General features: G+C 30.4%; 1 protein-coding gene across 5 annotated transcripts in view; it reads left to right on the top strand.

Annotated features, from left to right (window-relative positions):
• Nucleotides 1-8,551, top strand: part of LOC132713155 (ankyrin repeat and sterile alpha motif domain-containing protein 1B-like) — a 90,422-nt gene extending 81,871 nt beyond the window's left edge. For all 5 annotated transcript variants that reach the window (XM_060695640.1, XM_060695641.1, XM_060695639.1 and 2 more), the window contains one exon: nucleotides 4,427-8,551. The gene's annotated coding sequence lies outside the window, so the exon portion shown is untranslated. The remainder of the gene's footprint in view (nucleotides 1-4,426) is intronic.
• The last annotated feature ends 9,293 nt before the right edge of the window (nucleotides 8,552-17,844 follow it).

Raw genomic sequence — 17,844 nt, 5'->3', positions numbered from 1 at the left:
ATATATAAAATATATATGTTAAGAGTGAACTTTGACTATAATGATACCCACATTACAATGTCATACAATTTTTGTAGCATTTATTGTTTTAAGAGACTAAATTTAAAACTAAACCTGGTCAAAGCGCGATTACTCAATCATTTTAGCTGATATCTTAGCGTTTATTCCGATTCGCTTGGTTTTTATTGTAATTTTTAATGCACATTGCATCGGAATTACTGGTTACAGAGAATTTTGCACAAATATCATTGCATCCATTCAGCTAAAAGCACTAGTAATAAAAACCATGCAGAGGAAAATATTTGTGCATTGCAGCGTTTATCAGGGCAATATAAACCGAGCGGCCATATGCAAACACGTTGTCATGGGATACTTGGCCATAACTATGTTAGCACGCATGCGCACGGTTGATATTTGAGCATATAGAATAAAGATCGTAAATTGCATTGTGGGATTGGAGTCATATTGCAAATCGGTATAAATATTGTATAGTATTACAATTGTATAACAACACGGGGAATAATCACTACAAAAGATAATTGTCATATTCTCCTTCTGGTGACAAGTGTAAAATTTGAAATTTTCCAGTAAATTAAGCAGAAGCTCTGATGATGTTTTTTCGACTTCCTTCCACTACTATCAGTTTGTCATTACTGCAGCTGTTAGAAAAGGAGATGTGATTTTCTCATAATCCTCGGCTTGCTGAATATGTATAATGACTTTGCCCTGCTTTGAATGTGGATCAATCTATTCAAAAATAAAGGGATTTCAATTAACAAAATACAAAAAATTGAGCTAACAACAGCATAGAGCCTGGCTTAGTACTGGTGGCAAAAGCTGATTACTTTTTTACCAGCAGGTTAAAGCTTATAGGATGCAAGATGGCCAGTAGTTCCCTTCCAAAATGGCATAAAGCATTGATGTGTTGTTTGGTGCTTAACTTGCCATAACATTATGTATCACCTTTGAGAAAAAACAAGGTCCTGTATGGAAGTATAATAAGAATGCCTTGGCCATCTTTTTTCTGCACCAATGGTCAGAGTACTTCTTTATTGATATCGATTAAGGAAGTTTATATAGCCTGAAAGCATATATATACATGTACTTATATAAACATATAGAATGTTTATGTGGTGTTGGAAGTTAAGTTTCAATCTGGATCATGGCAGTAAGCCGCATTGAATTAATACCAGAGCACTGTTCAGCCACTGGGCAGGCTGTCAAGCAGTTTATCTGTACTAGTTAACTTCACATTTGCAAGGAACTGATAACTTTTGTACATCCCAGAGCAGAGGTACAGTGCAATGACTGTAGAAAAGATTTAATGTTCAATCACAACAAAAGTGACCTGCACTCTCTGAGAATCAAACCTGGGTTATCCAATTTACAGTCCAATGCTTTACCTATTGAGCTAACTGGACAGCTTTTAAGAATGTATAGAATGACTCTGTAGAATGTGTCATAATATAATTTCATATTCATAGACATGTATAGTGCTCCAATCAGGGGAAGGGGATTTGTGGCTCAGTGCGCCTCTGGGCTTGGTGTTTTATATTTGAAAGGTAAAAGAATAGTATAGAACTAGCATATAGAAAGTAATTGAGAATATCAAGGTATTTTTGCGTCTGTATGCAACAATGTTGATAGTGCAGGAGACAATTTGTCCTCATCCTAACATGAGAGCTGAAGATTTATTATATGAGCCGCGACACGACAAAACCAACATAATGGGTTTGCGACCAGCATGGATCCAGACCAGCCTGCGCATCCGCGCAGTCTGATCAGGATCCATGCTGTTCGCTATCAGTTTCTTTACTTGTTATAAGGTCTGTAAGCGAACAGCATGGATTCTGATCAGACTGCGCGGATGCGCAGGCTGGTCTGGATCCATGCTGGTCGCAAACCCATTATGTTGGTTTTGTCGTGACGCGGCTCATATGACCTTGATATTGACATTTGTGTGACTTCAAAATCCCTGGGTGTTACTTACAAGATAAATTCCAATAAAATGATTTTTGTTTGTTTGTTTTTTTTTGTAGTGGAAATTGCTTAAAATTTGAACCAATATGTTTATAAACTACATCTTTGAAAGTAATTTGCTCATGATATTAATTTTGAATGAAATTTTCAGTGAAAGCTTAATATTTACCCTTAATTTTCCATCAATTATTTGACCTTTGTTAACAGTTTTGTTTGGTTGTATGACTTTGGGTACATATTTAATAGTCTCTACACAAAGTGTTATATAATTAGGCTGAAGACTGGGGTCTTTATTGAATTTTTTAACTGCAATAAGTGCATGATAACGAGATGTTAAACTCTTTTGTTATGACATACCTGACACAGATAATGTATATTTACTGTACGGTGCACACTGTAAATATAGCCGCTAATGAAGCGTTGGCAGACGATCAAAGTAATGTGCCCTTGATTGACTTTATGTCTATCAATAGTCACGTTAAAATAGACAAAAGTAATAGCTGTATAACACAATTGTTTACTTCAGAGTTAGAACATTTTGGTGCCGTCTTCATTGTTTAAAGTACGTTTTTGAAGTTTTATTGTGCCACTTACTCAGCATGTCAGGCCGGCGTGACATTTCTGATCAGTAACGATTTTCGATATATCAAAGTTTACATTTCGTGTAAGTGCAATTATTGAAAAGTTGTATACTTTCTAAATGATCCAAAACAATTAAAGATATAACTTAACACGATCATTCGATATGGAATTAATTTCTGCGCTTTCAGAAGTAGTAAGAAAAACGTATTTTTCGCGGTTCATTTGTTTTAATGTCTGTTATAATTGTTAGCGCTTACGATACTAACAACTTAATAAGCGATAATGCGTTTTATAAATACAGATAAAACTGGTCTGTGTGTCATAGATTTTTTGCAGGGGGCGGGGCCTATTCATCGTTGCCGGGTGACTTGACCTTACGTCAATTTTTCATTGACCCGAATATGATTAAGTGTGTTATGCTCTAACATTGCATTGAAATGATACCGATTATGTTGAAAAACTAAGATCGCATTTCACATTACCGTGTTATACATTACATCGTAAATGTGCTGCACCCTTGACAATTAAACCTTCGGGATTCAGAGATCATGTGATAATAGCGGCAGTTATGCAACTGTTAATTTTGAATCTGTTCCATATAATTTTCATGACAAATGATAGATTAGAACGTTTTATTATTAAGTTGATATTCATTTCTGCTCCTAGATGTTTAACTAACAAAGTTCTAACATATGTAAATTGAATTAGTATGAATGTTTTTGAATATTAGGAGCATAACTTTTGTTCTAGAATATCAGAAGAGCTTTTAATGGATTTTTTTTTTTTTGAAAATTTTATGAAAATATTCATCTGTATTGATATATTAGCGCTTTTTAGAATTGTTAATGAGTATGATAATAGATTAACGTTTTAAAACATATTATATTCTCTCAACTCGTGTCCAATAGTGTCTTTAGATTTAAGTGTTCGAGTATCTTAAGATTTAAGTGCTTCCTGGAAGGACGCTAACTTAAATCTTCAAAATTACCTTTGTTGTTCTTTCTTTCCTAACAATGATCTCTAAATGTAAAAAAAATGGCTGCCATACTATTGTAATTTAACAAACATCACTTTTTTGTAACGCCTTATTTCATTGGCTGTTGTCACGATTTATTTTTAGTTTTTCACCCATAAGAAAAAACTGCATTTCCCGTGTTTTTTCCGCAATTTGCATCAATTTTATGCATTCTGAAAGTTGACCAACCTGGAAGAAAATGCGTGTAGCTCACACAAGAAGATGTTTACCGTGCAGATTTGCATATATTATTAATTCTGCGTGCACATCCTGTCACTATTGTTCGATAATTGCGCAAAATTTCAGAAACACGCCCACTAATGATTGACGGTAACGAAAGGTTCGGCCTCCACAATATGGTGCACATTTTATTGCAATGTTTTGCATAATTACCTGTATTAGATAACCCATTGAACTGAAATATTTAAGTTACAAAATAAAAAATTTGTCTTACTATTCGGTTGAACCTTTCAATTATGTTTTTATTCTTAGCATTAAGAATGATTTCGTAGCGGAAATGGTCATTTAAAGTATAAACTGCTTAATTTTACACGCGTGCTTAAGGAGAGCGGGAGCAGGGGCTTAAGTGTCATGGTTCTATCAGAATTATCCTATGCAACTTAAGTAATATTATCGATCACCTACTTTGAATTTAGTGCAACCAGCTGTTCCAATGTAACTGACCAATATGGTGTAATAAATGACCAACTGAAGTTGCAAAAACTTTCTTTCATTTGAATGAAACAGTTTTTAATGTAACTGACCAATATGCCGTAATAGTAACTGACAGAGTATTCACTATTTTAAAGATTTTATTTTTTTCAGACATGTTTATTTCATATTTTTCAGGATGTATGTCAACATTGCCATAGATCTGTAGATACGTGTAAATATTTCCAACATAATCAAGACAAATGTAAAGAAATACCTGAAAATGAGCAGTTGCAGGATATTTGACATGGATACTGTAAAGGATCGAATCACCAATCAACAAAGCTACACATCATCTTGTAATAAGGACCCAGCAATAATAAAACTATTTTAAGAATAATTTCAGAATTATTACTGCAGGCCAGACTTGATGCTTTAGTAAGTTCAGATGGTATTTATGTAAAATCTGCATTTTGAGGACTCATGGCAGACGTCATTGTCCTCACATTGTCTTTGAGTTCATTGAGTACAGTTATGAACTATAAATGGACCAGTTACCTTCATGCATTTAAGTATAAAGTACAATGATAAAGTTTCTGTGTCTGTTGAAATGAGGGATCAAGAGTGACTGTCAGACTTACATTGAGTGGTCTAGATCTATTTTGGAGAGCCTAGACTTACATGTGTTTGAGCAGTCCAGACTTACACTGAGAGGTGGTCCAGACTTATATTGAATGGACTTCTTAAAATTGACTGGCCTAGGTTTATATTGAGTAGTGTCAAAGTGAGTTTATCTAGGCTTTTATTTGAAAGGCTAGACTTACATTGAGTGGTCTGGACTTACATTAAAATGTCTAGACTTTAAATTCAGTAGTCTTGGTTTATAATTGAGTGGTCAGGAAATAGAGTGGTCAGGACTTACATTGAGTGGTCATCTCTTGCAAAACAAGGTTTTTAACTAGCAGAGAAAGTTATAGCACTGAACTTTTGATATATTTTAAAGGTACATGAAGCCTCAGAAATAAATATTTTATCATGTTGTAGAAAGGTAAAGTATGTGTTTAATAATGTTGTAATAATGGATTAAGAACAAATGGGATACTCATGAGTTGTAGGAAAAAAATGAAATAGTTTGCAGAAAGGTAGCAAAATGTAAACAAATTGGTATTTTGACTTTCATACAAAATACTTAATTACTGTAACTGTACTGTAATGCCAAATGCAGTAGGAGCAATGACTCTATTATTATATTATGGCCAGTGAGTAACATTTTGGATTTGTTTCAGGACATGAGAAAAGTAAAGTTTTTGAGAAATAAAACAAATAAAAAAAAATTAAGCTTAATGGGCCTTTAACAGTCCATCCTTGACATTTTATAAAACTAGTATTGTAAGCCAGTTTAGATATGAAGATGGCTCCAAGATACGAATCTAAAACAGGACCCTTGCCTTGATAGACAACTAAAATACTTAACTACATGGCCTTGCTAAGTCATTCTAATACACCTGGAAGCAAATTAATGTCGAGGTTGACAAATAAATTATTGTAAAGGTAATGTTTTGATCCTCTTGTCAAATATTGCATTTTTTACTGTATGGCATTGCATATTCAGTATAAAAACTTCTTAATAAAACTTTCATAGCCAAATGTGTTTTTTTAAAAGGCCCATTATACCTCAGAAGTTCTATCAATTTTATTTCTCAAAAAACTGTTTTATTTTTGGTATCTTTTTACAGTTTCTAAAAAAATACACATTTGGCATATAGATAAACTACTTTTACTTCTTTTGTGCTCTGGCATTAGTATGTGTGAATTAGTATTTTGTATGGAAGTCTAAATGCTGCTTTGTTTACGTTTCGCTCTAAATATATTAAAATAAAACATCATTTTTAAACACATGTTTCACATTTCTAAAGAATTAAAAAAAAATATGGATTTCTGAGGCATAATGTACCTTTAAAAAGATTCTTTTTGACAAATGAAAATTAATCAAATAGTAAAATGAATTGTCAACAAAAAATCTTACAGTTATATTCTATTTATGTTGGCAGTAATAAAATAAAATAATAAAATATACTAAATTGATAATTTAGATATTAAATGATTCCCAAATACATTGTAAATTAATATTCAGTTTGTCTTATTTATTAATTTTGATTAAAATTTTAGCTTAAAGTTTTATTGAACAATGTTTGACCAAAAAATGATTAGAAAGAATTATTCATAAGTAAAAATTGTAAACAAATTTTGCTTTCAAATGCAGTTATATCTTTCATTGGATTTGTTGCAAAACTGTTTTAATTTGTTCTTTTGTTAATTAGGCAATTTTATCGTTAAATGTTAACAGAACAGAACAAAATGTTAATGTTAACATAATATATATGTACATGTATAATGTCTTTCAAATAATTTGTGTTTGCATTTAATAGGTACAAATTATTTTATAATTTTTGATAGAGTATAGAATTGTTATGATCTTAATATCAATGAATATATCATTTTTGTTTTCACATAAACAATGTATTGAATGTAATTGATTTAAAAATAAACATTTTTTGAATTTTTTATGTCATAAAGATAATAATGATAATTTCTGAATATATTTTTGTCCTCTTTAACATTTGCCCTGATCAACTTAAAAAGTGAGCGGCATTTGTGACCAGTATAGAGCCAGGCCAGCCTGTACATCCGTGCAGTCTTTCCAGGCTCTATACTGAGGACTGACTAGCTCTTAATTTACATCTTGATGTCCCCAAAATTTGAAAATGGACAGCTTCAAAAAAAATAGAAGTCAATTAAAGATAGTCAGCAAGGTAAAGGTTATTATATGTTAATTATTATTATTTTATGAAAACTGTATTTTCAAATATTGTATTGTTTATCATTTTAATTATTTTTTGTTTTTATTGTAATTAAAACATGCAAATTTAAATGGTAAATCATTTTCAAGAAAAAGTTATCCTTTTTTTACCCTAGGACAACAACAAAAATCATTTTATGGAAAATATGAACATATTTTGAACATTATTTTTTTTCATTTTATACAAAAGGAAAATGTTTGTTCATTCTGGTTCATACTTTAAATGAAGAAAAGTAATATTTATTACTCGAAATTTTCTGAAATATTCTGTATTCTTTTTACACTCATCATTGCAAACATTAAAGAAAAATTCTGTTGTTTTTGGGGGATTTTCTGTTGTTGTTTTTTTTTTGAATGAAGACTTTTTATACTTAAGTAGTTATGGTATGGATCTAGTTCAAATAAATATTTTTAAGAAGGAAAAAAAACGGTTATTAATTATAAGTAGTAACTCTCATGAATTGTCAGTAGGAGGAGATCATATTTATCACCCTGCAAAAATTATATTCTTTTTAATTATAGTTAAAGCTTGCTTTTTTCTGTTTAAACAGAAAAGTTAGCTGGAAAGTAGAAATAAGTTTTGTTTCATAGATAATATGAAGAAAGAAAACATAAAAATTTCCAAATGATGTTTTTTTTTTTTTGTTCTTTTGATTTCTTGTGTACATTCCTATATAAGCAACCAAGTTGCTTTGATTATTATAGTGCAAGCTTTGAAAAGTGCTGTAAATTTTATGTTCAATTTTCTGTATTTTATTTACATGTATATACATTGTATATATATATATATTAGTATCTATGAATTCAAAAGTTCAGAAAATTTGCTTCGAGTCAATTTCACATTTATTACAGTATGTTTTGAAAGGAAATTTAAAAGTTCAACAATTTTAATATTGGTAACTTGATGTTCACATTTTACTTAACTATTTTATAAAGAGGCAATATTAAAGTTCAAATCAATTAATGAGAGATAAATTAATAAATTTCAGTCACATTATTTGATCAAATAAATTTTTGCTTTGATAAAAAAATACTTTCATTTATTATCTTCACATTATTGTTATTGGTTTTTTTTTGTTCAGAAACATATATGTAAAAGATAATCCTTTCTAAAAATTTTAATACAGTAATTGATGTTTAAGCATATGTGAGCATTTAAATTCATTAATGATTTAAATAAGTTTTAAATTTTTAAGCTTGATTTATTTCATTGTTTGTATTAATTATGATTTTCTCAGTATGATTCAAACTAGATGTTTGGACTTTTTTTGAGATTGAAAAATAAAACTGCCTTAACATTTAACCAGGTTGAGTTGTAAGATATTATAAGCCACTGTCACAAGTATGAGGCCAGTGAAGATTTCTGACCAGTAGCTCGATTTTTAGCAATTTTTATATTGAAATCTCTTAATTTTCAAATGAACTGATTTAACAAACTCCACAGGTTAAGGGTGAATTAATAATTTTTTTTTTAAATATGGAACAAAATTTTGTTAATAAATATGTTTTGTTAGTTTTATTATATAATATTTATACATCAATGTTGATTAATTGATTAATTAATAAAGTATGTTACTGCTATCAAGGTGTAGAAGTTTTTTAGGCTTTGGCTTAACAGGAATGCTTTGCTCAATGTATTAACCAACCAAAAGTTAAGATGCTTCGTGTATTTTGTTTGCTTATATTATTCTGCACGTCTTTTAGAAATAATGGTAATAATTAAATTGAAATATTTAAATTAAGGAGAAGTGTTCATTTTTTAAATGCAATATGTTATGTTATATGTTAGAGTGCTTGTTGTTGTTTATATTAACTGTTTTTTTATATGTGTAATAGTATCAAAATTTGTCATCTAATGCAAATTAGATTTTCAAAGAAAAAGTTCTTAGATTTTGTTACAGATTGAATATTGTTAATATGAATTTGAAAATACTGAAAAGATGCCTATATAAATTTATAAAATGTGAGAGAAGTGGTTGTGTAAAGTTGTATGATTTAAATGAGAAAAAAAGAGAGAAAGATTCTACTAATAATTTAACCCCAAAGCACAGAATTATAAACAATACTATTTAAACAACTATTTAGTGTGATAGTTTGTTTAATTTCAACGTAATGCCACAGGCCATTCAAATGTATAAAATAAAACCATATTTACATTTTCTTTCGGTAACTATCATCTCTGTTAGATATTTTGCAGAATTTTTTTAAAGATGTAAGTTTGAATTTTAATCATTTTTGATATATTATAGATTGTCCACCAGTATCTATTATGTTGACCTGAACTCAAATTTAAACAGTTTCTCTTAAAGCAAGTCTAGATTCTTAAATCTCGGTCTTCTTTGCTGACTGGTCAAGGTCATTGGCTTGAAATCAGTAGGCCCTCACCCTTACCACTACCAGGGTTCAAATCCATGTAGGAACTTATAATTTATGGTTTGCAAATTTGGTGATTCTGCTTAGGTGCCAGATCTTGCCTGAAAATAAAAGCACAAAGGCGTAACAAAGGTCTTCCTCTACCATTTTTAATCTGAATAGTCACCATAGGACTGTTATAGTGTGGATGCCACTTAAAACAGAACACAAAAATATCTGAAACAATGACGAGAAGTAAGCATTAGAATAAATGAAGTAATTAATTGATTTAAATATTAACTACTTCTTTCTTAGAGGTATAATTTCAGAAATAGTCTTATATTACAATCATGTGTTAAATAAATACAAAAACAGATAAAATGCATTTTTTTCTCATATAACAGCATTCTTTAATTTCTTTAATAATGTTAAAAGCTATATATCTACTGCAAAAAAAATCCAGAAAGCTTGCAGGAAAGAAAAATGGAAGCAAATTGCCGTAAAAGCGAATGTGGCATACACAAAATCATTGCTAAACAGATAAAACCCTACTTAAAATAGCCAAATAATATTTTGTTCAGGAACATTAAATTTTAATTGTGTTAACAATATTTATGTGTGTTAAATAACAGAAACATTCTATGTTACAACTCTTTGAGGAATCAATCATATGATTTTTTTGAAACAATATAATATTAGTGTTAATTTTTTTTGGTGAAAATATTTCATGAAATATATTTTAATACCCTTTAAGTATTGTAATAACTTCATATTTCAGTTGCTGAGTAAATATTGGAAATGAATAAGTCTGGTATCGTCTATATTCAAGAGGAAAATATATAATTTTGTTATTGTATTTTTTATCTTTCTTTTATTACAGAACTGTTTACTTGTGTTAGATACACTGTACAGATGTTAAAATATATTTTATAGTTATAGTTCTCTAACACATCATAGTGTTGTGTACATGAAATATTTGTTATGTATATAGCCCCCTCTGGAGGCAAATAAATAAATTATTTGAAAATAAAATTTGTTTATTCTATGATTATTTAACATCCTGCCATTGAATTTATACCTTGTGACCCTCCAATATACTTCGTGTGTTGGACACCACAATAAAATATTGTGAATTCCTATATTGGCCAACCCTTGTCTAGGCATTGTCAATGATAAAAACCGTAAAAGACAAAAGTTGCCAAATGATGTATGTAAAGAGCATGGAATCGTCTTTAGAAACGAAAACTGGAGCTATCCTTGTAAGAATTTGTATCGATATTGCATTAAACACATGTATGTGGATGTTTCTAAATTCCAAGTTGCACCATATCCATGTTTTAAATAAATGCTTAATACTATTTAAGCATAGTAGCTTGCACTTACCGTCCACGGACTGGATTTTTACCATTTTTGGCGTTCTTGAAGAAATCCTTTTATGACAAAAGTCGTTCTTTTGGCATCTTCCGTATCAGTGTATAGCCATAATAGGGAATCTATGCTAAGGTCCGCCTTGCATCATGATGATCTTTGAGCTTATGCACTATATTGGTTTCGACTTTTTAGTGGTTCATGTGTAGGTAGCAGACCCGAGTCTGATTCATACCACAAGTTTGTTTAAAATCATAAACATAATAATAATCATTATAATCCATATATGAACGTATTAGAAAGTCTTATTTTTTTTAGAGGAATGGGTTATAGTCATATGTAACCCTAATTAAATAATCTTTCTCAATTCTGAATAAATTATTTCGTGTCAAATAAGTAAGTATATTTAAGCTTCAATAAAACTTTGAAGGTAAACCTTCTTAGTACCTGTTCCTACCAAAGATCAAATAAAGTAATAGTATTAGGGCCATGTATATACTGCATATCAAAATAATGAAATAAAGATAAAATACAATTTTGGGAAAAAAATATTTTTTTACTATTTGACTATTTTAGAATTGCAAGGGGGTTTCCATTTTCGGTGTTGGAAGCTATTTGTGTACAATTTTATCAGTCGCATTCAAATTCATAAAGCTACCATGTGCATACATTTACAATATAAGAAACACCTTTTCCGAACCATGCAGGCATGCACACAATAAACTGACATTTTTATTTCATCTTTACAGCAAAACAGCCATGCATTGTAACATCTGGCTTCATTAAAGCAACATGACAACGTAAAAAATGTCCAAATTTACTTGTTTCGTTCAAAATCCAAATAAAATGTCGGAAACGGAAGCTGGTTTACATGAACGTAAACAGTTATATATGCAATTTTCCCGCCAAAATGTCTGAAGTTGAAATTTTAACGCCGTTTTATTCCTTTAAAATCTGATTATTTCTGATCATTTCGTTTGACATAATAATTTATCCCTGTTCATTGCGCAAAGTCACCAAAGAAAGTACCGGTTTTATTTGAAGAACATTAAATATTTACGCGAAAATATCCGCTAAATTTATTGCCGATTATCCGTGTTTTACGATCGTTTGTGGTTTTATTAAAACATCAATTCTGTATCGTATTTTTATCTGGTACACATACAAGAAATGAATACATATGCATAAAATGTTTCCAGTGTTGCCATAAAACGAAGACAAAACGTCAAAAATTGTAACAATTTATGATTTTTGCATACTTTTTATTTTTAATATGACTAAAAATATTTATTCAAATATGAAATAAAAGAAATAAACAAACAAACAAGAATGAATAGTCTATATATATTCATTGCAGGAAATCATGTTTATTTATTTATTTATTTATTTATTTATTTATTTATTTATTTATTTATTTATTTATATATTTATTTATTTTATTTATTTATTTATTTATTTATTTATTTATTTATTTATTTATTTACTACCTTCTGATTGTGATTTTTTTGTTGTTGTTTAGTTTTTGTGAAGAGGATAATAATAATAATAATACAAACTCATAATGTTTGTTATTTTTAGGGAGTTAAGGTAGAATTAATCAAATAATAAATTATTATGTATATACAAAATTGTTGAAGACGTCGTATATCGACACTTACATGTATATCTGCTTTTCAGTGGATGAGAAATATTTTTCAAGAACAAATATGTTCATCTATTGAATGAGCATTAAAATGCCGACAGACGCTGACAGTCGGATAAAAAATTCCTAAACGCCTAAAGTTTGAACACAACTAATACACTGTTTTAACTGTACGTATCCTTACAGACAGTTCTTTAAAGACACTGTGTTGTCAACTTTGGATAGTTTGTATGATCGGCACTTTTTTTGAATGTTTTACTGAATTGTCAATATTAATTTAATGGAATGAAATATAAACATAATAAATAGGAGAATATCATGCTCAATTTATTTCTTATATTATACAGTCAACATGCACGCTGTTTGAGAATGACAATTTAAATAAGACTGTAATATTAAGAATATCAAAATAGAATTACGGAAATTAAGTTAACTTTGAATCAAAGAACTTTTTTAACAGAAATGGTCTCCACTTGGCCGCAACGGTAATTTCTGGTGGCAGACAATAGATAAATTATACAGAGGTCTCCATTCCTCAGTGAGGTGTAAAAATTGTGATTTAATTAACCTCAACAGAACACTTTTCGCTTGTGCATCTGGCCACAAAAAGGCGAAATATTAAATCGAAATAGGCAATAGATGACAATATTAAAACGCTGATCGAATTGATCGAGGATGAACCCTTCCGAAATTGTGAAGCATATGATTAAATTAGAGCGACCAAGCAAAAGGATATGAAATGAAACACATTCAAATATGTGACCCAATTTTGCTTGCTTGACCGCCACTGTTTTCTGTACATCTGATTCGGAAAAAAAAACGAAGATATACCTCCGTATATGTGTTTAAATATCAATAAAAATAAACTAGATACTTTATATGTGCAGCTTACATAGTACCATGGTGTCTCCAATTCCAGTGACCAGAGGTTTTAGGGTCTCTTGGGGGACGGGTCCTTGTAATCAAGCAATGGGTTATTGCATATATTGCTCCATCTGTCAGAGTAGATGAGGTCTGGTGTGTGGACAGACCTCAGCTGGCATGCTTCATAACAAACAATTTCATAAAAGCCTTATCTCTCACAGTTGCGACCATGCGAATGATTGAATCATACCCCTCCCACCCCTAGAAGTATGACGTGAGCACCCGGTAGAGAAGCGACGGGCCTTTGATGTAAGCAAAAATTCGTGGAGCACTTGCAGACGACAATGGAGGATATACAATTGTATGGAATAATTTACATCACATTTACATGTGTACCAAAGTCGTATATTCATATGGAAATCCACTTTCTGAAATGTTCCCAAGTTCAAAGGAATAGCGCGGCAACGTCACACGACATGAACTATTCCATATCGTTTTGATGTTTGAACGCTAATTCCTTAATATCAACTAATGAAATTTAATTAATAATACCAATCTGAATAAAAATACCACATTTTCTTTGCAATATCGTTATACATGTGATTTTTATATTCGCTTAATTTACGTCATACTTTCGTCTTCAAAGTCTAACGAAATATTGCTTTAATATAATTAAATTTAGAAGATGTCTCATCTTTTCTGGCATACTTAAGCTTTTTTTTTAAAAAAGTTTTACTTTGAAATTCAAAAGTTTAATTAGTTCCTATGGATTATGATTTAAACATATTCACATCTGTTGCGATTGACACTATCAGAAGAGATACTAAGTAAATACATGTACATGTATTGCGTTTTTATGGTTTCTTTTTATTTTACTTATTTATTCTTTTAATGCGAATTTGCCCTGTTTTGAATTTGAAAAAGTCTGTTGGAAAATTAAGGCATTTCAATAAAAAAACGGTAGGACAGCGTTCTCAACTGTTCTTAGTTCTTGATATTAAAACAAATGTATTAATACTGATGTATTTGGTCAAAAAGGTTCATAATTCTGTAAAAATCCATGTTAAGAGTTTTTGGCCTTTGACTGTGACTTCCTATAATGTTCTTTGATAAGTATGAAAGGTTTAAACCTATCTCCTTCAGTAGTTTTGGAGAAACCAACTTGCACGCACATACCAAAAGTGTGACGCCGACGCCTGTGTGAGTACAATAGCTCTCTCTCTAATTCATCGAATAGCCGAACTAATAAGTACAAAAAATTCGAGATACCAACAGTAAAGGAAAGTACTGTTTTCCTTGGCTCTATATTGGCGTCAAAAGCTTATCATTTTCGGTTATATCAGGGTACGGGTATCAGACCAACTACGATATAGAGATCAAAACAGTCGAGTGTTTTAATCGTAAATTTTATATCATATTCAATTTAATTCAATTACTAAAAAGGACCAGCTGTGTATCGCTACTATTTTAAGAACTTTGAAAACTCTTTTAATGATAATTACAAAAGACTTGGTTTTTATTTGCAATACAAATAGGATTCAATCGATGGTTTAAAATAAAAATTGCTGTTAATTTTCAATGAACCGTAAGCATGGTTTCCATTTTCGTTAATTTTGTTGTTTTTTATTTTTGTATCATTAACCTCACATTGATTTTCATAGCTTCCACAAATTATTTTTTTCACGTTTGAAATAGAAACAACGAAAACAACAACAAAAAAACACATAAAAACACAACAACTAAAAACGATAATTTTGAAAAAAAGAAATGTTTAATGTGTCTTGTGTTTTTGAAAGTATCTATTTCTGTCACAAGACAAATGAGTAAGATACATAGCTTTTCATCTCTATATGGTTGAAAAGAGGTGTATAGACGAACCAACGGGATTGGTCACCGAGGTGACATTAGTTTTTCCTTCTTCCATTTAAACTGCATATATTGCTTGCTAAGACTTGAAAGAAACGGTCTACTGGTGAGCTTTGGAACACGCTAATGGGAAAATAAATTAAGTAATTCACGAATAAGAATAAAAGCCAAATTTCAGATAATGTTGTTCTTGCCGGTCTCTTATGAATTTTGAAATACTGACATCAAATGTTTGTATATGAGTCCATTGAACTTCAAAGATATCAGATTGAATCACTATGAGCAATGGACATGGGTAAATAGATAGAAACTATCTAAACCAGACACTTTTAGCTATTTACTTTTGCTGCAGAACACTTTCATCTCTATCTCATGAATTGTTAACCAAGATAGATAAAATGGATAATTTAAAATTGAATATAATTTGATTTAAATCATTGTTTTAAATGATAAGAATGCAGAAAAATAAATGTGAAAGTAAAATCATAAAATAAATTTTCTGAAATCTACAGAGGCGATGAAATGTTAAGGACAATAGAAAGAACACAGCCATTTCAAAATAAAGATAAAAACATATTTGTATTCGTTCAACTTGACTTTGCTTAAACTCTAACATTTTAACAGCTTTACTAAAATTTTAATCCAATATAATTTTCTCACATATTCTAATGTTGTCAGCTAAATGATTGTAAAAAAATAGCCCCTACAATTTGTGTGGAGTACATTTATTATCTAGGCAATATGCGGCTATCTTTTTATAGTTTGAAACGCCATTTGCTTGTATTGACAAGAAAAATATGATTAAATACAATATTAAATAAAACTTGTTTTGTCGTTGATATGTCTGTCTGTCGATCGTAAGTGAATGAAAGTTCTACGTTCGTTCCTGGCTCTTCTATTGGATAAAATTCGGGTTTATCTTAATTTCCCGGGAGCCTTAAGACGTTCCAATTAATTTGTCCAAGTATTACCCCACTCTTAAAGTAATCGTGTTACAAACCTTAGGCTTGCTAAACCGATTTTGTATTAATACGTCTTTCACAATATTTGCCTAGAATTGTTAATCAAATAGCACGCGCTGTGCACGCGATTGTAATTGTCTCATTTGGAAATGTTCTGTTATTTACATTGGTTGCTTAAATATTTCTGTAAAACACGTGTTCCGGATTAAAGGTCTGTTTACAGAATCATGGGATTATACAGACTCATTCAATTCTCACACGAGTAAATAGGGAAGATCACGGAATTAATTTGAACTATACAATGGGCGGATGTATCAATATTCTATTTAATTATCACTGTAAACACAGGCGACCGTTTCTTATCCGGAGACTTGCAAGTTACAAGGCGAGTTCAAGACCCGAGGACAATAAGCCACAAGCTAGTTTGAAAGGCTTTCACAGGCATCGGTCAAAATCAATATATTTTCTATAGTCGATGCGAGTTTTTTTTATGATTTTTGAAGAGGAATACGCGCGTATCTTTAACAATTTGCAATCATTAATGCTGCAACATATTGATAAAGACGAGTGTATTTAAGTTTTATCATTTTTTGTAATTTTTTATAGATTGTTCTATACTTAATGTATATAATTTAACAAAACAAATTAAAACAGCAACCTGACATAAACTTTTATCACTTGACCACCCAGTACAAACTTGGACAGACTGATTTGTTTGTATAATCGAAAAAAAGCGTTATTCTACCTGATGTCTTATGTAAAATTATCTTTAACATTTTAACTTATTTACTATTCTAAATGATGAAAATTAGCAAATACAATCATGTCTTATTGTCAGTTTTACTGTAAGTTTTTTTGTATTCTGTCTGGTCGGTTCTACTCCTGCCCAGTAAACTGTTTATAAATTATGTTCGTGAAGTTGGCAGCCCAGCAGCCTATCACATTTATAAATTGTGTTGTAGACAGATAGGTAGTAGTTATTTCCTCAGCGTCTCTTAATTGTCTTATAACTATTTAATAATATATACAAAAACCTGTCTGGCACGTTTATTCAATATACAACTCAAGTGCACATTTATTTCTCAGATATATTACACCTTCATGTTTATCTTGATAGTTATAATGAAAATAAATTAATGGCGTAGACATACGTATTTTTCATCAAAACAATAAAAAGCAAGACGGTGTCAACAGAATCAGCGATATTAATTATTGTATAAGTGTGACTCAGGTATAAGATACGTTCTCTCATTGCTACTCAGACTATAATAAAACTGTCTCACAGTCGAAATTAATAATATAAAAATTTAGGCTTCAAAGTAATAAATCCTGATATAGAGTTACAACATACTGCTGTTTTGATTAACGTTAGCGACACAGAACTTAGTGAAATAGTGAGAAGTAAAGAATCCCTAAAGAATGTTCAAAAACGGCAAAACTGAAACATCTGCAGGCTCATTTGATTGAACCTATTCATGAACGGTACTGGAAAATGCAAGCTACATTCTACGCACCCTAGCACCGGCTTAAGCAGAATTCAACAATTAATATAGTAACATAAAACATATACATAATGTAGTTATGTAAAGCATCATTTCATGAGCAAAAATTTCGATACCTTATGTCTAATGTTAACAACAGTTGGTCGATGTCAAACTTACTCTTTTGGTTTTAAGATTTATTTCTTTGGCTAATATTCTGT

This window comes from Ruditapes philippinarum, unplaced genomic scaffold (assembly GCF_026571515.1).
Source record: "Ruditapes philippinarum isolate M1 unplaced genomic scaffold, ASM2657151v2 ctg312_1_1_1_1, whole genome shotgun sequence".
Lineage (NCBI taxonomy): Eukaryota > Metazoa > Mollusca > Bivalvia > Venerida > Veneridae > Ruditapes > Ruditapes philippinarum.
Note: the sequence above shows the minus strand (reverse complement) of the source record. Positions and strands in the feature narration are given on the sequence as shown.